Consider the following 25,165-nt stretch of genomic DNA (forward strand, 5'->3'; position numbering starts at 1 on the left):
TCACTAATCTCAATTATCCACAGCTGTCTAAGCCTGCAGATAGCCTAATGTGTCCCATTAAACCCAGGAGGGACAGCTACTAGAAACTCAGGCACAGTGCCTCGGGGTAATAAGAAGCCTCAGAGGGCTTATTTGGCAAATTGAGTCCTCTTTAGTGATAGCAACTGTGACAGCCCTCTTTAGGACTTCAAGAGTTTGTTCAGTCTGGTTCTCAGGCCCATTTCTTTTGGTTTATGGTGGAAACTGCTGGCTTGGCTGCCATGCACCTAGGCGGGTGAGCCACAGCTCAGCCAGTCTCCCTGGGCTCTCCATCACCTTCTCCAACCTCTGTCTTCAGCTCTTTCCTAAGCCACTCACTGGGTCTTCACTGCGGCCCTCGGGTTCTTAGGTGTTCACTGTGGAATCTAGCTGTGGCATGTGCCGTCGGGTTCCCTGAGCAGGAGTCAAACCCGGGATGCCTGCACTGCGACCTGGAGTCTTGGCCACCGGACCACCAGGGAAGTCCCAGCAATTCACTTAAAATTCATCTATCTATCTTTGGCCACGCTGGGCTGCTGCGGGGGCTGTTCTCCGGATGTGACAAGCTGGGGCGACTCTTTGTTGTGATGTGTGCGGGCTCTCCACTGCAGCGGCTTCTCTTGTTGTGATGTGTGCGGGCTCGCCACTGCAGCGGCTACTCTTGTGATGTGTGCGGGCTCGCCACTGCAGCGGCTTCTCTTGTGATGTGTGCGGGCTCGCCACTGCAGCGGCTTCTCTTGTGATGTGTGCGGGCTCGCCACTGCAGCAGCTTCTCTTGTGATGTGTGCGGGCTCGCCACTGCAGCGGCTTCTCTTGTGATGTGTGCGGGCTCGCCACTGCAGCGGCTTCTCTTGTTGTGGTGTGTGCGGGCTCGCCACTGCAGCGGCTTCTCTTGTTGTCATGTGTGCGGGCTCGCCACTGCAGCGGCTTCTCTTGTGGTGTGTGCGGGCTCGCCACCGCAGCGGCTTCTCTTGTGGTGTGTGTGCACTCGCCACCGCAGCGGCTTCTCTTGTGATGTGTGTGTACTCGCCACCGCAGCGGCTTCTCTTGTGATGTGTGCGGGCTCGCCACTGCAGCGGCTTCTCTTGTTGTGATGTGTGCGGGCTCGCCACTGCAGCGGCTTCTCTTGTGATGTGCGGGCTCGCCACTGCAGCGGCTTCTCTTGTTGTCATGTGTGCGGGCTCGCCACTGCAGCGGCTTCTCTTGTGATGTGTGCGGGCTCACCACTGCAGCGGCTTCTCTTGTTGTGCAGCAGGGTTTCTAGGACACCTAGGCCTTCAGTAGTTGCAGCACGTGGGCTTAATAGTCGCTGTTCCCGGGCTCTAGAGCACAGCCTCAGTAGTTGTGGCCCACAGGCTTGGTTGTTTCACAGCATAAGGGATCTTTCTGGAGCATAGATTGAACCTGTGTCTCCTGCATTGGCAGGCAGATTTATAACTGAGCCACCAGGGAAGTCTCCAGCCATTCACTTTTAATCAACTCATTTTTTTTTTTACTTCTTTGACCTTTTTTTTTTTTTGTAATCCAGAATTTCACAAAACCATCCTTCTAGTACTACCGAATTCAGCTATTACCCCTGCCCAGGAATTCACAATATAAATTAACACACAGAAGACAATTACTATCTGTCAGTGGAAAGTCCTATATTGTCTTCCCTTAAATTTTTAAATAATCAAAATTGCAGTTACTACACATTCTCTTAGGGTTTATGTGCAATACTAATTGCTTTTTGTAAGATGTTTTTAGCCACACTGCTACACATATGTGTTGTTACTAAATGGAACCTCTACATGAAATTATTACAGATGTTAAGACTAGACATTAGACCTCTCTGCTTGACTATTACACAGATAGAAAGGATATAAGAAAAATTTTAGACTGGAGGAAATGAGCACAAAAATTAAAAGGGGGTTTTCTGTTTTATAATTTAAAATATTTATTTTTTCTTCAATAAAATCTGCAAACTCAGAACACTAACCCAGCAACAAAAATGTTATCTGGAGAATGTGAAAATAATTTTCAAAGGCTAGCAACTCTCATACAAAATAACAAAATCTTATTTTTTCAAAGCCTGGTTATACCATTTATGGATTTAGCGGGTCTTCATTTTCTTATTCACCGAGTCTCATCATCAACACTTCAGCCTGAATTAGAGAATCATAGTCAGTGAATTAGAGAATCATAGTCAGTGAATTAGAGAATCATAGGCAGTAGAGAGAGATGGACAGAAAGAACCAAACTGAGTTTGCTTCTTCAGAGCACTAATAAAGTTAAATTAAGGAAAAGGCTACAAAACACAGCCAAACTGAGGTTATTAGATTATCTGTTGCCATATGCCCTATTAGCCCAGACCATCAAATCACTAGTCAAATGGAAACTCTCTCTTAACCATAAAGAATGATAGCAAAGACAAATAACATGTAAAATGAGCCTATCTTAAGATGGCATAGTCAGAGCTCATTAGCACTCACTTTCTCTGTATGAGGAAATCTCCAGGCAAACCTGAAAGTGATTTCACCCAGATATCTTTACCTCAAACACTTCTGACACTTTGTTCTCCTCCACTGTAGCAGCAGCCCATGGGAGTTAAACTTCCATAAAAGTATTATGAAAAATTGGAATAAGGTAGATTTTAACAAGATTGTCTTAAAAATTGTCACTTGCCTACTTGATGTAGGTTATAAACAAATTTTAAGAATCCTAACAATGGTAGAGTTAGAAAGGACATTTGGGATCACTAAGAACAATTTCTCCATCTCATATATTAAGACCAAAGTTGAGGGAAAATTTTAAAAAGCTGAGATAATTGGAATCTTGCCAAGGATGATCTTAGACTGCTACACAGGCTCTTATAGTCTCAAGTCCAATTCTTAAACCCACTCCAGTATTCTTGCCTGGAGAATCCCATGAACAGAGGGGCCTGGAGGGCTACAGCTTATGCGGTTGCAAAGAGTTGGACACAACTGAGCAACTAAACAACAAACAGTTGCATCACTGTGTCTTACAGCAGGTAAACAGAAGACATGTTGATTTTATCCATTTTAATATAAGTAATCTTTTAAATAAAGAAGGCAGGTAAATGCATAATAGAACCTCATTTTTGAAAACTATTATTTTAAAAAAGCTTCACTATACACCAAGGGTTCAATTTGCCCTGTTTTCAAAGTGGTGCATGTGAATCTTCTGCTAAAGTGTAAAAAGCATAAGAAATATAAGAGTCTCCAGTATTCCTTACACTGATGGTCTTGGCCCAATTCATCTGAACACTAAAATACATCCTCCTTGTTAACTATTCCTCAGTATGCAATGATTCTGAGTTGGGACATTTATGGAAGGATACCCCTACCCCCATCCATATGTATACATGCATACTTAGAAGGATCTATCCTAAAAGGGCAGCAGGCAAAGTTTGAAAAAATTCCCATCATTTCTGCCCTGCCCTCCAACCAGTGGAAAAACTGCTAATCCAAAAAAATTGTACTCATCCAATAAACAAATGTTTCTGAAGTGTTTGCTCTGTACCAGGTACAGGATATATATAAGGTGCTGAACAAAATGTTGATGCTAACTACTCACTCTGAGTTTTAGTACTTAGAAGTTGCTTTCTTTATAAACCCAAAGTGCCTGGCATGGTCTGCCACTGCACCCTCAGTGGTTCCTTAGTCCCCTTGAGGAAACATCTGCACAGAAACCAAATGATGACATGGTTCCTTTTTGATTTCACCTCATCCCTGCCCTCTATTCCCCTCCTACCTTTATTTTTCTCCTTAACATTTATTATAGTCTAAACATAACTTACTTACTCACTTTTTGTCCTCCCCAATAAAATAAGCTCCCCAAGAGAGCAAGAATTTTTGTCTCATTGTTTCTCTTTCTGGGTCCCCAGTACCTTGAATATACAGTAAAAGCTCAATAAATATTTGTTGATTAAATAAATGCCAACACTTCTACATCTGCCAAGTATATTTGATACATTCTCATTTCCACCCTGGTCTCCTCATCAATCTCTTCAATCATTCTCCTGTGGCCCTCTGTCCTCTTAGGATTTTTCCTGTCAGCTATACCCAAGAAGAGTGCAGTCAGGCTGGGCTCCATGATAAGTTAACACACGATAATTTTCATTCAACTAACCCTCTTATCTTCCACTGCACCTACTGCACCAACACTTTACCCCCATTGTCCAGCTATCTTACTGTCTGTCCAGTCCAGACCATTGCTAGAGATTTAGATTCATGCTGGACTGGACCAATCTTGATTGATGGTAGAACTCAATGCTCAAAATTCATGGTATACAGAGACAGAGAATGGGATTAAGAATTAGTGTGTGCGAAGTTGCTTCAGTTGTGTCTGACTCTTTGTGACCCTATGGACTATAGCCCACCAGGTTTCTCTCTCCATGGGATTCTCCAGGCAAGAATACTGGAGTGGGTTGCCATACCCTTCTCCAGGAGATCTTTTCAACCCAGGGGTCGAACCTGGGTAACCCACATTGCAGGCAGATTCTTTACCATCTGAGCTACCAGTTCTGTTCAGTTGCTCAGTTGTGTCAGACTCTTTGCGACCCCATGAACTATAGCACGCCAGGCTTCCCTGTCCATCACCAACTCCTAGAGCTTGCTCAAACTCATGTTCATCAAGTTGGTGATGCCATCCAACTATCTCATCCTCTGTCATCCCCGTCTCCTCCTGCCTTCAATCTTTCCCAGCATCAGTCTTTTCCAATGAGTCAATTCTCTGCATCAGGTAGCCACAGTATTGGAAATTCAACATCAGTCCTTCCAATGAATATTCAGGACTGATTTTCTTTAGGATTGACAGGTTTGATTTCCTTGCAGTCCAAGGGACTCTCGAGAGTCTTCTCCAACACCACAGAGAGGGAAGCCCCCAAGAATTAGAGTTGGGTTTAAAAATGGGTCCAATGTGCACTACGTGGTGTCTTTGGCTAGATCGACAATCTTTCTGAACCTGTTTTCTCTTCTATAAAATGGGAGTAGTAATAATACTCACTTTATATTGTGAGGATTATACTTGAAATGAAATACTGTATGTGAAAGCTCTCAACAGACTTACAGGCATGTAGAGGTTGCTTAATAAGCTCCTTCTCTTCCTTTAATTTAACATATTTCACTAACCTCCGATGAGGTCCTCATTCTTTGAAAATGACTAACACGTACTTAGCAAGAAATCCCACACTTCCAGTATGAATCTTAATTTTTCTCTCTTCTCTTCGCTCCATATCAGAATTCTATGTCTTCACTCATCCTGTCTCCTGTTTCAGAAACAGTGTCCCTCTTCTGTGAGGCTAATGCCCTATCTATACAAATAGTTTTCTCCCCTGGCTGCACATTAGAATTATCTGTGGAGCTTTTTAAAAATGCAGATATTTGGCCCCCACCACAGATCAATTAAATATGAATTTCTGGAGGCAGGAACATGGCAGAAGTATTTTTTTAAGTTCCCTGGTAGTGTGCCAAGACAATTCAGTGGGGGAAAAGAATAGTCTTTTCAACAAATGTTGGAAGTAGATAACCTCATTCAAAAGAATCAAGTCAAACCATTCCTTATACCATTCACAAAAATTAACTCAAAATGGATCATAGACCTAAATGTAATAAGTAAAATTTTAAAACTTTTAGAAGAAAACATAGAGTAAATCTTCATAACCTTGAGTCAGGCAAAGCCTTCTTAGGTATGACACCAAAAGCGCAAGCAACAATGACAAAAATAGAAAGTAAAACATTTGGTACTATAAATAATATCATGAAGAAAATTAAACGACTAACCACAGAACAAAAAAAAAAAGTCACAAACCACATACCTGATAAAGGACTTATATCCAAGATACATAAAGGACCCTTAAACTCGATAATAAAAAGATAAATAACCTAATTTTTAAAATGAGCAAGGGATCTGAATAGATATTTCTCCAAAAAAGAAATACAGAGGACCAATAAGCAAAAGAAAAGATGCTGAACATCATTACCCATCAGGGAAATGTAAACCAAAATCACCGTGAGCTACCACTTCAAACTCCCTAAGATTGCTCTCATCAGAAAGATGGATAATAATATTTGCTGATGAATGTTGCAATCCTCATACATTGCTAGTGGAAATGCAAAATGGTGTAGCTGTTTTGGAAAATGGTTTGTGGAAAAAGTGTGGAAATAGTAAACATACAGTTATCATATGACCTAGCAATTCTACTCCTTGGTATATACCCAAAAGAAATGAAAGCATGTTTACACAAAAGTTGCACACAAATGTACACAGCATTTGTACATCTGGCAGCCATAGCAGCCAAGAAGTGTAAAGAACACAAGTGTCCATCAACTGATAAATGGGTAAGTAACATGTGGTATGAAATCATATTCAGCGATAAAAAGGAATGAAGCACTGATATATGCTACAACATGGATAAACTTTGAGAGCACAAAGCTACAGATGACCCCTAAACCACATGGGTTTGAACTGCACAGCTCCACTTGTAGTTTTTTTAGCTGTGATACCACACTACTATACAGTCCATGGTTGGTTGAAACCAAGGATGCAGAATTGTGGATCCAGAGGAATGAGTACGAATTATACTCAGATTAACTCCCTTCACACATTGTTCAAAGGTCAACTGATGTCACAGAAGACCATATACTGTATAATTTCATTTATAAGAAAATGACCAGCATAGGCAAGTATATGTGTAGAGAAGGTAGATTCGTGGTTGCCTAGGGCTGAGAGTTGAAGGGAAATGAGGAGTGACTGATAATGGGTAGAGAGTTTCTTTTTGCATGATGAAAATGTTCTAAAATTGACTATGGTAATGGTTGAACAACTCTGAGAACATACTAAAAACCATTAGATTGGAAAGACAGAAAGTTCCCCCAGGTAATTCTAATCTTAATGTCTGTTTACAGAAACCAATTTTTGAAACACAACACTCAAAATATATGGCATCTTACCTTCTAGATTCCTTAGGGGTAAAGATGGCATCTTCTAATTCTTTCTTTCCCCCACATCCTTAAGAAATAATAACTGACACAGAGCAGGAGTATGATATCATGTAAATGCCTTTTCTTTTTTTTAAAGTAAAAGAGTGTTCTTGGTGAATGTTTTTTATTTTAATCGAAATTGTAAGAGTCAGGCTGCCACCTGGCAGAATTGGTCATCTTGACTATCATGATTCATTTAAATTCACCAAGCAATTAATTCAGTTGTAGCATATAGAGAGAAGATAGGTAACCAGTGCAAACCAAACTGACCGGTTCTGCCATTCAAAGTATGGTTGTTCCACCACAAAACAGTGAATGTGGCCGCTTAGGAACCTTTCTTTTGACAGCTCCCCAGGACATGGCTCTGGTTTGACTGACTTTGTTTACTAAATAAATTAATTCCTACTTCTGGAGTAGCTTCAATTTTTAAACAGAAAGCCATCTATTGACAGTCACTGATACACAGGATTTTATTGTTTGATATTAAACAATTAAGAATTATTGTTTTTTCCCCTACAAGTACACTATACATGAAAATAAATATCATTTAGAATACAGCCACTAGGAGTGGAGAGAAAGGGAGACTCTATATCCACTCTGTGCCTTAAAGGGATAGCTTTATTTGAATAAAACCAAAGGGCAGACTGGATTTCTTTCATGGAAATAAAGCTCTCTTTGGCAAAATGTATATCGAAATCTGATGAACATTTCCTAAGATGAGTCTGATTAACACATTTTCTTTTTTCTTTCTATTATTGCTTTTAGCCACACCACATAGCATGTAGGATCTTAGTTCCCCCACCAGGGATTAAACCTGTGCCCCCTATAATGGAAGCCTGGAGCCTTAACCAATGGACCAGCAGTGAACGTGTCCCTGTAAACACATCTTTTAAAAAATCCTAAGGAGTCTTTTGCTCTAGTAGCGACTTAAAAGTCTTTAATAATTTAAAATAACTTTGAAATTGCTACTTTCAACAACGTATCTGAAGGTACATACTCAAAAAATGCTGAAATAAGTCAAGGTGTTTACAAGTGTTGGGAATTTTGTTATTTATTCAACCTGCAGATAAAAAATAGCAAAGCATGACACCATAGTTTTCTTAGCATAAGACAAATATCTTGTTTAAAAGCAGGCAGAAGTTTTCCCTTCTATAATTCTAGTGAGTTCAAATGTACTCAGGAAAAACAAATTGAGTGAGGACAATACCAAAGATGAGAAATAAAAGAAAATTCTAAATCCTCGGGTAATTTTGAAATAAGTTCACAGTTGGAAGATTCATTAACAAGAATAATTCAAAAGATATTGTTAGAGCTATAATTTAGAAGCCTTGTTCCATGAGCAGATTATAATATGAAAACTTCAAAAGTAAGTATTGATTACACAAGGTAAACAAGACAAGGCTGAATGATAAAAAAAAAAAAAAGACATCTTGTGTTCTCTCTCATTCGAAAGAACAACCAGGTACATGCTTCTGACTAGACTATAAACTGCTCTAAGTGAGGCAGTTGGAAAAGGCCATTAGATTATGCATGTTGAGGAGCTGCCCCAGGGGCAGAACGTGTCACAGTGGCACATCCCTTTTCTTGACTACCACAGCTTTCACCAGAATCAACCAAAGCCTTGGAAAACAAATTCAGACACTTTTTGTTGAAACTCCAAGCAAACTATTGAACCAACTTAACACCTGGAACATATCAGAAGTTTTCCACGTTTCCCAGACACAGTGGAATAAACAGATTTCAGCTGGAAGTTTATCTTAGAAAAATGCTCATGTGCATTTCCATGCATATAATTACAGGTTACATTAAGAAACCGCTTCTTAGTTTTCACTAGGGAATATTAAACAAGTCAGAATTTAAAGATAATTCCCTTTCTGCCTCTGGTGAAGGTTTTAGGTTTTTGAAAACGTAAATAAAACGTGCAGAGTGACATAAAGAGCTGCAAACAAGTATAAACATACCACTATAGCTCCCATAATAAAAGCTTGTTGGAGGGGGGGTTAGGTAGAAGGTTGAACTGGTATTCATCTTCCTCAAACTATAATCCCAAGATGTTGACTGTTGTACAGTTGTGAAACAAAGGCAAGGTGAAGGGTGAGAAGCAGAAAGGACAGCGGAAAGGAAGACGAGTGCTCAGCAGCTAGAACCTGCTCGGTCTAGCTGGCCCGGCTCTCCCCAGCACCTTTCTGGTCCCAGTTCTGTGCTTCTCTAATACAATTCACACCATCTCTCAGAGAGATGGAGCTCTCTTTAAGGAAAGCCAAGCCCACATCGAGAGGTAACGTGCAGAACCGTAAATGAAAAATGTCCACGTCTAGCAGCATGCAGACGAGCAAAAGAAAACCAGCTGTCAGTTTCAGACTCCTAGCTGTAACGGGGTTTCAGGTTTCCCTTTGCCTCAGTCTCTGTCTGTCTCTCTCACTGTGTCTCCCTCAATAATATCAGCTTTCTAATCACCTCAAATCAAAAACACATTCTCCATCTGTCCTTGTGAAATAAATGCTGATGAAACAGAAAGACAAGAGTGCGATACTCACAACAATGAAGAATTCCTACACATGCCGGTCCAGTTTCTTGCTTTAAAAAAGATGGAAGGTTCATTTAAAAAGCCTTGCAGAATTAGAAAAATAAGGAGGAGGGGGATTCCACCCACACAATCTTCCAGCCCACCGCAGAGAAGCCTGAAGGCTTGCTGACGTCACAGATTCATGAATGGATGTAAATTGGGCTGGTTTAGGATTCCGCACAGACTTCGCTATGGTGTGTGCTGTGAAAAAGAAAGGGAGGGTCCAGAGCAGTCCTGGCCAATAGGCTTCAGGCAGTCATGGCCTGCCTTCTTTCAGAAGGAATCTGCTCACAGAATAAACAGAGCCCACCAATCAGGCGTCTGCCACTGCCTTAGGACAGACTGGCAGCGTGAGGAGCGGGGTAGGGGGTGGTAGTGGTGTGTGTGTGTGTATCTGTGTGTGCCTGTGTGCGTGTTTCAAGCTGTGATAGTCATGAAAACATTATTATTGCTATTGAATGAGGGAATCAAAATAGAATTTTGGTGGCATCGGTGCTATCAAAAACTCATATAGAAGATACCACAATCTTTTATTCCTCAGTTATTTTCTTTAACCTTTTTCTTGCTGTTCAATACTGTGCCTCAACTGATGCGATAAAAACAAATCAAAGTCAGAGAGTTTCTAAAACTGATGCCCAGTAGATGTACACCAAGACTTGTAAAAGCAAAACAGTAGAGAAATAATAATGAGAATAATACCCTAGTGATTAAGGAAATAGGTAAGAAAATATAACAAATGTAATTGTTTCACAGAACAGTATCACCTTACGGACATTTGTGATGAATCAAAAGTGAGTGTGAAAGCGTAATCTACTGCTACCTTTTAAATAAGGTAGGACATTTCCTCATTGGTTTATTAAACTTCTGACATTCAATTAAGACACAGATCCAAAGAGCTTATAATGTTCTTTGAGCAGATTTTGGTTTTAGTAAAATGTCTTATTACTAATAACAAAAACAGCTGTAATTAAATTCACCCAAAGAGCTCATGACATTTTTTTACTTATTTAAAAAATTTTAACAGCTTTATTGAGGTGCAATTGCTATACAAAGAACTACACATAATTAATGTGTACAACTGATAAGTTTGGAACTATGCAAATACCCATGATACCATAATCACAGTCAAGGAAGTAGACACATCTGACAAGTTTCACGTGTTCCTTTGGGTTTTTTGTTATAGCTGCTGTAGGTTTTTGTGGCAAAAATACTTAACATGAGATCTACTCTCAGCAAATTTTGAACTGCACAATAAAATACCATATTGTTAACTACAGGCATGTTGTACTACAGATCTTTAAAACCTATTCATCTAGTATAACTAAAACTTTATATCTGTTGAATAACAACTACCCATTTCCCTCTCCTCTCAGGCTCTGGAAACCACTATTGTATTCTCTGCTTTCATGAGTTTGACTATTTTGGATAACTCATATAAATATAATCAAGCAACATTTGTCTTTTTCTGTGACTTGCTTATTTCATTTAGTGTTATGTCCTCCAGCTTCATCAATGTTGTTGCAAATGGTGGCATTTCCCTTTTAAAAGCTGAATAATATTCCATTGTAGGCATATACATTTTCTTTATCCATTCATCTGTTGATGGACATGTGGACTGTTTTCATATGTTGGCTATTACAAAGAGTGCTGCAATAAATATGGGAGTGTAGATATCTCTTTGAGATCCTGATTTCATTTCTTTTGAATATATACCCAAAAGTGAGATTGCTGGATCCTATGGAAGTTTCATTTTTAATTTTATGAGAAATCTCCATACTGTTTTTTGTAACTGCTGCACTGTTTTACATTCCCATCAAGAGTGTGTAAGGGTTACAATTTCGCTACAACACTTGTTATCTTTTTTAAAAATAATAAGCCATCCTAAGTGGTGTGAGGTAATATCTCATTGTGGTTTGATTTGCATTTCCCTGATAATTAGTGATGATGGACACTTTTTCCCATATTAGTACCCACTGGCCACTTGTATGTCTTCTTTGGAGAGCTGTCTGTTCAAGTCTTTTATCCATTCTTGACATCAGTCTTGGCAATAATTTCTTGAAATGACACCAAAAGCACAGGCAACAAAAGCAAAAATAGACAAGTGGGACTGTATCAAACTAAAAAGCTTCAATCAACAGAATGACAAGGCAATCTACAGAGTGGGAAAAAAATATCTGTAAACCAGATATATTATCTGATAAAGGGTTAATTTCTAAAAAGTGCAAGGAACTCATACAACTTAGTACAAGAAAAAAAAACCTGATTTTTTTTTTTTACTCTTTTTTGGGGGCTTAATATCGTCAGTGAAATTTTTAAAATTTTTATTGGAGTATAGTTGATTTACAATGTTATGTTATATTCTGCTACATAGCAAAGTGAATCAGTTATAATATACATATATCCACTCTTTTTTAGATTCTTTTCCCATATAGGTCATTACAGAGTATTGAGAAGAGCTGATTTTTTACTCTTTGTTTTAAATTTTTTTCAAAGTTACACAGAAGTGGAGATTAATATAATTTATTGCCCTTGAATAGCATCATTTCATTTCATAATTACCAATACTTTACTAATACTGATCATAGCTTTTTTGAACTTGGGAAATGATCTCAAATCCTTGAAACTAGAACAATAGTGGTTAATATAAGGCCTTGGTTATAGGTGTCCAGTGACCATGAACATTCTGAACAGATATCTGCTCTCTCAATCAGATTATTTGTACAGCTGACAGGAGAGTGGTTGCTTGTTTCTATGTGATTATAAAGGGTTCAAACCTGACACTAATAAGTACTGCTCACTGCTTACTTCATTTGGGGAGGAAAAAAACCCAACTTCTCAGGGTTATTTTACACACAGGAAAGACATACTGTTCTATATACTCAAGCAACAGCATCTCATTAGCAAACAATATATTCAACAAATTTCTTTAAAGAAGCTTCTTGTGGAATATCACAATGGAAAAGACAGACCAAAGAAATTTATCCATGTGACATGGATGTGCTCAAGACCAACGTAATATTGGTACCTTCCTAGTAGGCCTGAGTGCCCCACACTGATCTATACCAATCAATTATGTCCATGTACTAAGATTATTTTAGAATCCACAAATGAAAAGAAGATAAAGAATATGCATCTCTGTTTCCTTCAACAGCAATCAAAGCCAACCAGGCTATACCAGAAGAATTGGATTTATATATTGAAAAAAACAAAACAAACTTCCAAATAATACAGACTAACAGAAAGAGGTAACCCCTTTATGAAAAAATATGTCAATGAGATGTTAAATCTGTTACAGAAGCTAACACACTGGCTGTTAAGTTTCACAGAAACATCATTACTCAATCAAAGACCAGGGTACGTCTCTGAAGCAATTCAACAAAACAGAATGCATAATGGTTCTAATAACAGTCATCTAACATGTTGGTTTAATATGTAATCTGGCAAATAAAAATTAGCTAGCTCTACCGACTTGCCCTTTTAGTAAGAGGAACTTAGTCTGGATTAGCATGCCTCCCTAGAGCACAGAAATAACCTTGTCAACAAAAATTTCTCTACGTCAAGCATGACAGGAAATCTGTTGGGAAGATAAGTTGTATCCCCAAATCTCAGAAACTGCACTAATTATTCTTCAAGGAGAACAATGTTGTTTTGAGCACAGAAGAAAAAGGGCCAAGAAAAATGTATATCCGAAAGCAATGCTTCTTGAGAACATTCTGTGATGACAGAAATGTTCTATAATTTGCACTGTCTCATATATTAGCATGTGGAATGTGGCCACGATGATTGAGGAACTGAATTTTAAGTTTTATTCAATTTTAATTAATATAAATTGAAAAATAAGTCACAAGTGGCTAGTGGCTACTGAATGGGACATTGAAACTCTAGGAATATTAAGCCAAGTCCCATACTCACAAGTAATTTTTTATTTCAGCATGTAGGCACGATGAGTATGGAGCACTATAAAGCCAGTTATCAAAGTGAGTAAACTCTTTTAAGAACCAAATGGACCTTTTCAAATTTCATTAATGACTAAAAGATAATCTGGTCTCCTTTCCCAAGAAGATATTCCAAACTCACTATCAGGTAAAAATTTAAGAACACAAGTTAAGGCACAATTATTCTGGCATAAAATGTGATCTATTCTATGGGAATTCCCTGGTGGCACAATGGTTAGGACTCCATGCTTTCACTGCCGAGGACCTTGGTTCTATCCCTGGTCTGGGAACTAAGATTCCACAAGCTTTGAGGCATGGCCAAGAAAAAAAAAAGAGCTATTCTAAAGCTGGTTATGTTTTTTTTTAAAGGAAAATGACTAAATCAGAATCTAAGAGAAGTTCAAAGTACTATGACCTAGGGGCAATTTTTGTCATAAATACCAAGAAAAAGAAAGAGTATGATGACCTCAGTACTAATGCATGATAACTCAGATTTCTTTTACAGGCACCAGTGTAGCTAGAAGTTAGTAAAGAGATCTGGGTTCAAATTCTGACTCTGTTGGTTATTATCATTAGTTATGTAAGTTTAGGTAAACCAAGCTATTGGTTTCTCATTTTTAGAGTAAGATGTACAGTGTGGGGAAAATAGTCATTAATAAATAACATCTTTGGGGACAAAGGTAGCCAAAAGGTACAAACCTCCAGTTATATGATAAATAGGTACTAAGGATGTAATTAATGTACAATGTGATTAATATAATCAACACTGCTGTATGTTATACATGAAAATTGTTAAGAGACAAAATCCTAAGAGATCTCATCACAAGGAAAAATTTTTTTTTTCTTTTATATGTATATAAGATGATAGACTTTAACTAAACTTATTGTGGCAATCGTGGAGAAGGAAATGGCAACCCACTCCAGTATTCTTGCTTGGAGAAACCCATGGATGCAGGAGCTTGGTGGGCTACAGTCCACGGGTTGCAAAGAGTCGGACACGACTGAGCAACTTCACTTTCATTATTGTGGTAATCATTTCATGATGTAAGTCAAATCATTATGCTGTATGTCTAAAATTCATACAGTGTTGTATGTCAATTAAATCTCAATAAAACTGGAAGAGGAAAAATAAAGTAGGGATAATAATAGGCTATATGCCTATTATGTGAAAGTTAAATAAAATAAAACGTGTGGACTTCAGCACAATACTGCATATAGAAGATACTCAGAAAATGATTCTGGTAACTGTTTTTGTTTTACTGTTGTTAATATAAACAAAATAAAGATTTTTTATTTTGCTCAATGGACATGAACTTAGGCAAGCTTTGGGAGATGGTGAAGGACAGGGAGGCCTGGCGCACTGCAGTCCATAGGGTCGGACACGACTGGGCGACTGGACAACAGCAAGCTAGAACAGGTCTTTTCAGGAAATTTAGAAATATGCATTAGTGACACATCTTCCAAAGAAAAGCTCATCCTAATTATTTCCCTTTGGGAAGTTGAGGAATACTCTCTTAGGTTCTGAAGGTGAGTGAGGGAAAACCCTGAGGAAGTTAAGAGAGGTGACCAAAAATTCTCTTTGTAAAAATAAAAAAAAGTTAAAATTTTTCTACATAAAGATGCAGTTTGTATGAACTGATGTAAAAAACCAATCTTTCTAATAGGTGAGAATGCTAATTAGAATTCACTTCCATATCTGAACATTAACCCTAACTTACCCTGTTTTCAAAGTACATGGTTCCTCAAATAAATTTTTTTTTTTTCCACTTAAACTACAGTAGATTGAGACTAGGACTCTGAGCAAGTCCTTCTAATCCAGAGAGTTCCAGATCACATCTTCTACCTTCTCATTCTTTTTATTAATAAAACATTTTATGAAGTTTATTTTATTTTTTTTTCAACATTCAAAGACCTCAGCAGACTATTACTCGAACTTTGTTGTTGCTGCTGTCCAGCTCTCAGGAAATGTTTATCTGAGAAAGTGATTTTTAAGAACCATCTAAGGAAAAATATTCTTGTAAATATTACTAAAACCTGTCCTTGCAGCAAAGGAGAGAGAGAGTTCATCAGAAAGCTACATGCTACCCAAATATCATTAGCACAGTACTCCCTAGCAGAGGCATATCATTAAGTTACATTGTATGCAATGGTTTTCCTTTTATTATAAGAAACAGCCATATTGCTTTTACACGGTCCACTATCTTGCATGATGTCTCACACGTAATAAATTCACAACAGGAGTTTGTTTTTAGAACTCAGCATCAGGGAAACTGTTTTTTGTTCTTGAAGAATTATTAGCCTTCCCTTTTAGATGGCAACAATGTAATCCACTGAATTGCCTTTTTTTTTTTTTTTGTCCCTGCAAGGAAGTCCAGAGCCAACTTTATGCTCAAATCAATCAATCTATATCTCTGTATAATTTATTTTAGCTTTTTGTGGTTATCATTTTTGCTTTATCTTCCTTGTTTTAGGTTTGATTTTCCCTTTGTTAACCTTGTTATGTATATATATGTCATAAGCACATCCTTTTAGAAAAAGTAGACTATAAATAGAAACATAGTAATACACCTATTAACTTTTAAAAAGATGAAAGTCTCATGATGGTAAATTCCACAATCATTTTTATGATAGAAAAAAATCCTAAAGGTTCATATAATTACAGCAAATTTTGAAGAATATTGTGAGTTAAGCGGATTTGAAGTCCAGCATTTTTATCAAAGGATAATAAAACATCTAGACAACTGGGAAAAAGGAATTGTTTAGAGATTTTTATGCTATTTAGAATAAAGTTTAACAGCTTAATGAAGTTTTAATGTATTATCTGTGTCAAAAGGATGATTACAAACAAGGGATATAATTCTCTGATCAATAATGAAAATGCACTAAAGCAAATCAAAAGCAAATGGACTTCTCAATAAATAAAACATTTAACATCCCTGAAATACACCACTCCATAAAACACAAAATCTGGCAAGTTACCATAAACCAAACCTTTGTGGAACTAAAAATAATATTTTGAGTTTATAAAGGCACTTTACATATTGAAAGGGTAAAAACCAACCAAACAAAAAATAACTTTATATTTTACCCATCCATATAGAGTTTGTACTCTTTCTGAGAGGCCATGTAAAGAAACAACCATTTAACTTTTATACTTCTAATCCTGTTTTCATTTCCCTGCTTCTTTAGTGGAAGTTGGCATTTCCACTTTAGCTTTACAAAGCATGTAGCATAACTGAAGATCAAAACATAGAAATAGTGAACAACCGCCCCCTTTTAAAGTCTGCCCCTACATCCTCTCCATTTGAGGAAACTGTCTCTCCCCAACTCTCAGTCCAAGAGGTTCAGGCAAGGCCAACCCCACCTGAAGCTAGGACTCCAGGAGTGAGCACGTGACACAAGGCAGGGCAGTTCACCTACTTGGCTATAATATGAGTAAAAGGACAGGCACATGACCCAAGTCCACTGGACCCATGACCCAGTGAGAATCAACCATGTCATCCCCAGGATGTTGGCTGCAACTGTTGTTTAATTGGGATATGAGCTCCTAAGTATCATGTGAGTAGAGAGGTTTGGATATCTAATTTCTAAAAATAATAATTAGGTACAAATCTGACCCTAGACATTCTTTGTAAACAATCTTCTCCTTCACTTTAAAATTTACAAAGTATCTTAAAATAAAGTAGCTTTTAGTCTCACTTTATATGTGAGAAAATTAATGTTCAAGAAGATTGGCTCATCTAATCCATCTTTGTCTAAACTCTGCAACCTAGTGACTTACACTTTTTAAATTCTATCCATTACCTCTTTCCCCTCTCCTATTAAAGACCTGTCTGTGGTCATTCAATGATTAAAATTTAAAGTGAATTTAAAAAGTGACAATGCAAAGATGAAAAGGCCAGTTTGTAGTAGTAGGTTGCTTTGGTAAGATGAATAACAATACAAATGGTGAAAGTGCTAAGTTAGGCAGCAATGCGTTACTTGAGGCTGGAGAACAATACGAGAAGGAAGTTAACTGACTTTTGTGGGTGGGAATATTCTTCCATGCGTGGGACTTTCCTACATAAGGAAAAATGTTTAGCAACCCTTCCTCGAGCCACCCCCCCCCACCCCCAATGCCTGTAACAGACCCAGTCTTTGCCACAGCTAAAAAAAGTCCGTGGGATTGATTGTCTCTATAGGCTCTACGAGACTGGGCCTCACCCAATTTGAGAACTACTAGTTAGGCTATTGGAGAAGGAAATGGCAACCCACTACGGTATTCTCGCCTGGAAAATCCTGTGGACAGAGGAGCCTGGTGGGCTGCTCTCCATGGGGTCGCACAGAATCAGACATGACTGAAGTGACTTAGCATGCATGCATGCATTGGAGAAGGAAATGGCAACCCACTCGAGTATTCTTGCCTGGAGAATCCCAGGGACAGAGGAGCCTGGTGGGCTGCCATCTATGGGGTCGCATAGAGTTGGATAAGACTGAAGCAACTTAGCAGCAGAGGCAGCAGTTAGGCTATGGCGTGGTGCTCTCTGCTGCCCTCTGTTGACATAGAAAGGTAAGATCAAGCCCTTAGCTGAAAAAACAAAACAAAACAAAAAAACGTGTCCTGTCCTTTGGAGAAAAACGTTCCAAGAACAGCCTGGTGTTGAGGCTCACTGAAAGCTCTGAAATGTGGGTGAGGCCGAGTAAAAGCTCAGAGCCACTCTTCCTGGTGCAGACTATAGCCAGTATTTGCCATTTGCTTGTCTTTGGCAAGTTGGCGTGTTTGCAAAGGGAATAAAGGCTTGTCTTATACAAACAAACCCTGTCCTTATGCTGCAGTTTGCCCAGGGCTTGAAGCAAACCTTCCTCACTTACTGACAGAATGATCATTTTGGGTTGGGTGGTTACAGTCAGTTATAAAAGGAGGTAAACCTGAAGGGGAAAGATTTGGGAAAACCAAATATAAGAGACTAGGACAATTCTTCCAAGGCAGTTCTTACCAAATGTAAAATCAGTAAGGCACACACCAGCACTTTCCCTTCCCATACTGGATTATAGTATACAAGTACAGCAGAAAAAAAAAAAAAAGGAAGTCAGAGTGGAGAAGATGTTAACACAGAGTCAGTAAAAGTGTGGCTTGCTTTTAAAATCAGTTTTATACAGCTGTTCCATATACAAGCTCACTCTGTGTAAACCCACACTCAGCACTGCAGTCAGCTCTCTATTATTAACATCAAATGAACGGGCTTCCCTGGTGGTAAAGAATCTGCCTGCAAGGTGGGAGACCTGGGTTCAATCCCTGGGTTCGGAAGATCCCCTGGAGGAGGGCATGACAACCCACTTCAATATTCTTGCCTGGAGAATCCCCAGGGACAGAGGAGCCTGGTGGGCTACAGTCCATGGGGTGGCAAAGAGTTGGACATCACTGAGCAACTAAGAACACCAATGAAGAGAACAGAGATTACAGAACCTCAAAATATTTGAGAGAAAGATATGTTTTTTAAAATATTTCATAAATATAATCATATGTGATGTCCAAGGAATACACTTAAAACCAAATGTTGAAGCCACTCTGTAAAGCTCTCGGTTTTCCATTACACATAATCACACTAGCTGAAAAAGACAGTAATTGCTACTAGCAGCAACCTGCCCCCAATCAATCAATCTATAACATATATTTAAAAATTTTACTACTTTTTGAGTCCTGATATAGTCTCCTGAACTAGGTTGAGAATTGAAGTTTTACATGTAACATTCACTACACAAGCAATAAGTAGATGGAGCGGCATAATGGAAGGGAAGATTATTGGACCTAGTGCTTACTTAAAAGCTCTGAAAAATCAATATACAAATAAAATATACATATTTTTATTGAATGTCATCTATGTTCAAAATATCTTACATGTGCTGTGACATACACATATAGGGATAAATCACAGATCCTGATCTCAGTCTATTTCATTAGAAAAGATAGAAAAACAATAAACAGTAAAATATGATTATCAGAATGGTTTAAAACTGTAACAGAAGGCACAGTGCTGGAGACTGTCTCCTAAAATATCATCTCCTCTCCTTCTTGTTAGTTATAGAACCCTTATGCCCAATCCATCTAAAACTGTAGATGGATACAAGCCACGCTGCTAAAGACTTCTCTGTTCTCCTGATTGTAGATGTGAGCACATGACTGAGTTCTAGCCAGTGGGGTTTGAGTGCAAGTCTGGTTTTAACTTGCAGGTCTTACTTGCTTGTGCTGGACTTTCTTAAGTCCCATGCTGAGTCAGCTTCTACCATGCAGATGATGGTACCCCAGGCAATGGCAGAGCAAGGAAGCAGAAGTAGCCTTGGGGTTTGATTCTTTGATGAATCAGAACCATCCATCTGTCCTGGGGTACCTGCCTACTTCAGGACTGCTAATGAAGACAGAAATAACATCCCGTCTTTTGGAACCACCAAAAATTGTGAGACTCTCTGTTACTGCTACTTAGTGTGTATTCCTACTAATATTGTTACCAGGTGGACTGCGGTTATTTCCTGAATGAGATAAATTAGCAATTATTGCTCTAGACATCTTAAGAAGAATACTGACTCAGAGAATCAAGGATCTGAGAGAAACCTTACAACTCAAATCTACTCTGTCCTCTTCTTTGTTACATACGAAAAAACTGAGGTTCAAAGATTTGTCCATAGTCTTGGAATTTGTGGCATTGAGTCAGGAGTTGATCTTAGATTTCCTGAATGTTCTCTGTAATTTTTTGGTGGGAGAAGAGTGACCACTAACGCTACCTCTTTTTCTTGGACAATCAGTTACAGTTCATTTGGTATTCCTAGAATAGGATACTGTTCTTAGTTCTAAAAAACCCAACAAAATTTTTAAAAATCACATTTATTTATTTATTTATTGTCTCAAAGGTATCTGCAATCTAATAGAAGAGAAAATACTAGCTTACCTCTACGATACTACTAAAACCTGGACAAACAAGATCAGTTTCTCTCCTGATAACAAGAGCTTTGGAAATACAGAAAATATGATTCAAGAATTTCTGAATCAATTCTTAAGAACTCTGTTGGACCCTAATTAAACATGCAAAGGGCTTGAAATATATTTTGAATTCTCATGAAATTCTTCTTTTTCCTTAGCCTGCAAAATTTTAATGCTTTAGTCTTTTTAAAAATCACCTCTAAAGCCTAGAGCTCTTTCCTGTGTTGGCTAGCTAACAACAGCTGTTCTTCACCAGAAACCTTTTCTAAGCTATACTCTTGCTAAGGAGGAAGCGTTAATGACCAGAGCAGCAAGTGGACCTTTTCCCCCCTCAACTCACAGCCACCAGGTTTATCTTACAGCCACCCCTCTTGTCCTAGGGGACAGAATATTCACCTGTCATTGTAGTTTGGAAACTAAAGCCGGTGTGTCCCCAGATCCTCTGTAGTGGTGTTGCTTGCCCCTCTTATGAATGGGCTATGCGTGTGCTAAGTCACTTAAGTCATGTTCAACTCTATGCGACCCTTGACTCTGCAGCCTCGCCAGGCTCCTCTGTCCATGGAATTCTCCAGGCAAGAATACTGGAGTGCGTTGCCATCCCCTCCTCAGGGGATCTTCCTGACCCAGGGATTGAACCCACATCTCTACGTCTCCTGCATTGGCAGGAGGGTTCTTTACCACTAGCGCCACCTGGGAAACCCAAATGGACTATAGGTGATGCTAAACCAACTTGGGGGGAACTGTTACGATCTAAAGAAAATTATTACAAATACTCTTGAGACATGTATGGACCTTGAATTTTAAAATCAGCACAATGAAGCTCTAAGACTACTCAAAATGGAAGCAGTGGCCTAAAAAGGCCACGTATTCTTAGCATGTATTTTTAGTCTGTTAAATTACTCAAGGCTCTGTATTAAAGGGTCATCGTTGAAAAGGCCACTCCTCTAGAAAAGAGGCTGCTGTCTTGAGTGGCTTTCACTGTAAATATAAAAAGAGGAGGTGGTGGGGAATAAGATTCTCCCAAATAATAAAACATGCTATAAGTAAACCCTGCAACACTGAAAAATAAAATGCAATTTCCCAAAATGAGTATTTGTTGGAGCTTACTTCCAAAATGGGCTATGAAATACTCACCAATTTCACACTAAATTTACATTTCTGGAGTAGCCTCTATCATAAAGCTCTTCATATTTAGGGTGAGTTCATGTATATTGTCCCCTAGAAAAGTTATGACCAACCTAGATAGCATATTCAAAAGCAGAGATATTACTTTGCCGACTAAGGTCCACCTAGTCAAGGCTATGATTTTTCCAGTGGTCATGTATGGATCTGAGAGTTGGACTGTGAAGAAGGCTGAGCACCGAAGAATTGAGGCTTTTGAACTGTGGTGTTGGAGAAGACTCTTGAGAGTCCCTTGGACTGCAAGGAGATCCAACCAGTCCATTCTGAAGGAGATCAACCCTGGGATTTCTTTGGAAGGAATGATGCTAAAGCTGAAACTCCAGTACTTTGGCCACCTCATGCGAAGAGTTGACTCATTGGAAAAGACTCTGATGCTAGGAGAGATTGGGGGCAGGAGGAGAAGGGGACGACCCAGGATGAGATGGCTGGATGGCATCACCGACTCGATGGACATGAGTCTGAGTGAACTCCGGGAGTTGGTGATGGACAAGGAGGCCTGGCGTGCTGCGATTCATGGGGTCGCAAAGAGTCGGACACGACTGAGCGACTGAACTGAACTGAACTGATGAATACCTGATTACATTTTGAACAACCAAATGAAAGAATACTTTCTGTTGCTGCCACCTACTGCAAATTTGAAGAATGTTTGAAAAACTTAGGAGAGAAAATCCAATACAATAATATTACTGAGGAAAAATTTACAAGTCAGACAAGTAGACTGAGATCAATGTCATTATGCTTTATTAAACAACTAATTATTCCAAAACCTTGAATGATGATCAATAAGGTAATACTGCATAAAGAAAGTCAACAATTATACAGAACCATATTAAGTGGCTTTGTTAAGCTATGCTTGAAAGACATACACAATACACAGATCTGTATATATACCTATGTGTATATGTATGCCATATATATGCATGTCATTTTTCTCTAGTCTATCTTACATGGAGAAATCAGGGATTTCCCTGGTGGTCCAGTGGCTAAGAATTCACCTTGCAAAGCAAGGATGTGGGGTCAATTCCTGGTCAGGGAAATAAGAACCCACAAATCACGGAGCAACTGGGCCTGCGCACCACAACTAGAGAGTCCTCAGGCCGCAGTGAAGATCCCATGTGTCCCAACTAAGTCACAAGGCTGCCAAATAAATTAACTAAAAAAGAAAAATCAGTTTGTCCTTTGTATTAAAGAAAAGCTACCATTCATAGCTACCAGAAAACACAAAATACACTGTTACTAATTTGAACAACCATAAGTTCAAAAAATAATAAAGTAGATAAACATACAAATAACGTGAAGGGAAGAAGAAAAAGTCCATGAACAGACAATTTACAAAAAATATATACAATGGATAGTAAGGGAAAAGTGTGACTTCAGTATCAAAAAATGAAAATTAAATCAAAATGAAATACCAGTTTCTCTTTGCAAAGTGGCTAAGACTGTTTTATACACTGCCTTGGAAAAGGTATGGGAAACATACTCTTACACACTGCTGATGATTAAATACTTCTTATAACCTTTTTGAAGTATAGTTACTTGATAGCAGGTGTCAGTGGGCTTAAATGTAAATATTCTTTGATCTAAAATTAAACTTCAAGGAATTATCCTAAACAAATAATCAAGAATTTGCAAAAAGGTCATTGAGAAAATAAAATACCTGTAAAGGGAAGTTTTATTAAATGAGTAAAATTAAAAATATTTTAAAGCTTTACAAGTTATATATTAAAGTATTGATATATAGATTAAAATATTCATAACAAAATATGGATAAGGAAGGTAACATGATAATTGATACCATGTAATCTAACACATATATATGACTAGAAGAATAAATATAATGTTAACCATAGTTATTTGGATGCAGGGATAGTGGTAATCTTATTTTCTTCTCTTTTAATCTAAATTTCTAAACTTTCTATGAAGTACAAGTATATTACTTTGGGAACAAAATTAAGTTTTAAGACCTGCTGATTTAATAAATACACTATTATTTTAACATTCAAGTTACTTGAACTTTAAAAAACTTCTTTTTCCCCCCTCTAATTTTTTTTTTTTTTTTTTTTCCCCCTCTAATTTTAAGGGAGATATCAAACATGAAGGCACAGATGGCTTGGCAATGATTCTGTAATATATTCTGCTATAGAGGGTGGTATGTCTTTTCATTACAGTGAGGGATGCTCATGGCTGGGAATACGCTTTGAGGAGGTGGGAGGGTTTACGACCGAAACTTTGACCACAAGGTAGGTAGGGATACCTGTGGTATCTACATATTTTGTCGTGCAAAAAAATAGGCAAGTGAAGGTGGCAATAAAAGATTATGAGATGAGTAGAAAGGAAGGTGAGAGACCCTATCACAGGAAGCCCTGTCAACTGAGAAGGACAACAGAGTCAGGATAATAAGTTATAGAAGAGGTTCGGGAAACTCAAACAGATATGAATTCAAGGCCACCAATCAGCAGTGTGGACCCAACTGAGGAGGCAAAACATCAACACAGCAGCAGAAAACACAATTTGGGGAGTACTCTGGCTTGGCACAGTCAAAGGAAGAAGGGCCAAAGTTGACAAGGTGGAGGAGGTAAGCCTGGCAGGAAGTGATTACTGAAATGGCTAATGATGCTTCCAAGCTGGATGGCACAAAGGCAAAGGGGTCAGGGATATATTTAGTTCGGTTAGTACCGGTATCTACTGTCCTGTATGACACACAACAGAGTAGTATAATATATATTTAAAGAAAAAAACATAATGAGACATTGTGTAAGGAGAGGTATGAGACAACTGATATAGCTGAGCACCTGCTATCTAACAGACTCTTGGCACAGATTAATGTATCAGCTCAGTCTCTTCTGTTTGGCTGCGCTTTCTCCTTTGCCTAGAAACATGTTCATGTCACTTCTTTTCAGAATTTCCCTCTGACTTATCTACTCACTTTCCTGTCCTCTACCACCAAACTTCTTGAAAGAACACTATATGCCAAGAGCTGGCAGAAACTAGGCGTCTGCTAATGCTGTTCCTTGGCTCAGAGTGAGACTTGCTTCTAACCAAGAGAACACCATAAAGGTGCTGGAATGTACTGATCACATGCACATAATGATGTGATGATATTATAGAAAACCATACTGCACGTCTTGCCGGAGTTTCTCCCTTCGTTAGCTAAGAGGAAGCAGATGGCCGTATTGGGTAACCCCACATGGCAAGGAAGTGTGGGTGCTCTCCGTTAGCTGAGGGACACCTCTAGACAACAGGCAATAACAACTCAAAAAAACAAAACAAAACAAAACAAAAAGCTGAGGCTTTTATTTCTACAACCCCAAGACATTGAATGCTGTCAACAGCCACACGAGTCCCCCAGGCAAGTTTCATATGAAAATCCAACCCTGGCCAACACCTTGATTACAGCCTTGTAAGAGACCCTAAGTGGGAGGCCTAACTAGGCTACATTCAGAGTCCTGACCCACTGAAATTGAGATAATAAATGGGCGTTGTTTTAAGCCACTAAAATAATATTGTGATGCATCAGTAGAAAACT

The 25,165-nt window shown here is 38.5% G+C and overlaps 1 protein-coding gene across 7 annotated transcripts in view; it reads right to left on the reverse strand.

The window, feature by feature from the left end:
• Positions 1-25,165, reverse strand: part of MAP3K13 (mitogen-activated protein kinase kinase kinase 13) — a 160,208-nt gene that overhangs the window by 88,104 nt on the left and 46,939 nt on the right. Inside the window, exon 1 of one of the 7 annotated variants that reach the window (XM_069558548.1) lies at positions 9,539-9,772. The exons of the other annotated variants lie outside the window; for them this stretch is intronic. The gene's annotated coding sequence lies outside the window, so the exon portion shown is untranslated. Of the gene's footprint in view, positions 1-9,538; positions 9,773-25,165 lie in introns of those variants that run through there. 7 annotated transcript variants of the gene reach the window in all.

Source organism: Ovis canadensis, chromosome 1, assembly GCF_042477335.2.
Source record: "Ovis canadensis isolate MfBH-ARS-UI-01 breed Bighorn chromosome 1, ARS-UI_OviCan_v2, whole genome shotgun sequence".
NCBI lineage: Eukaryota > Metazoa > Chordata > Mammalia > Artiodactyla > Bovidae > Ovis > Ovis canadensis.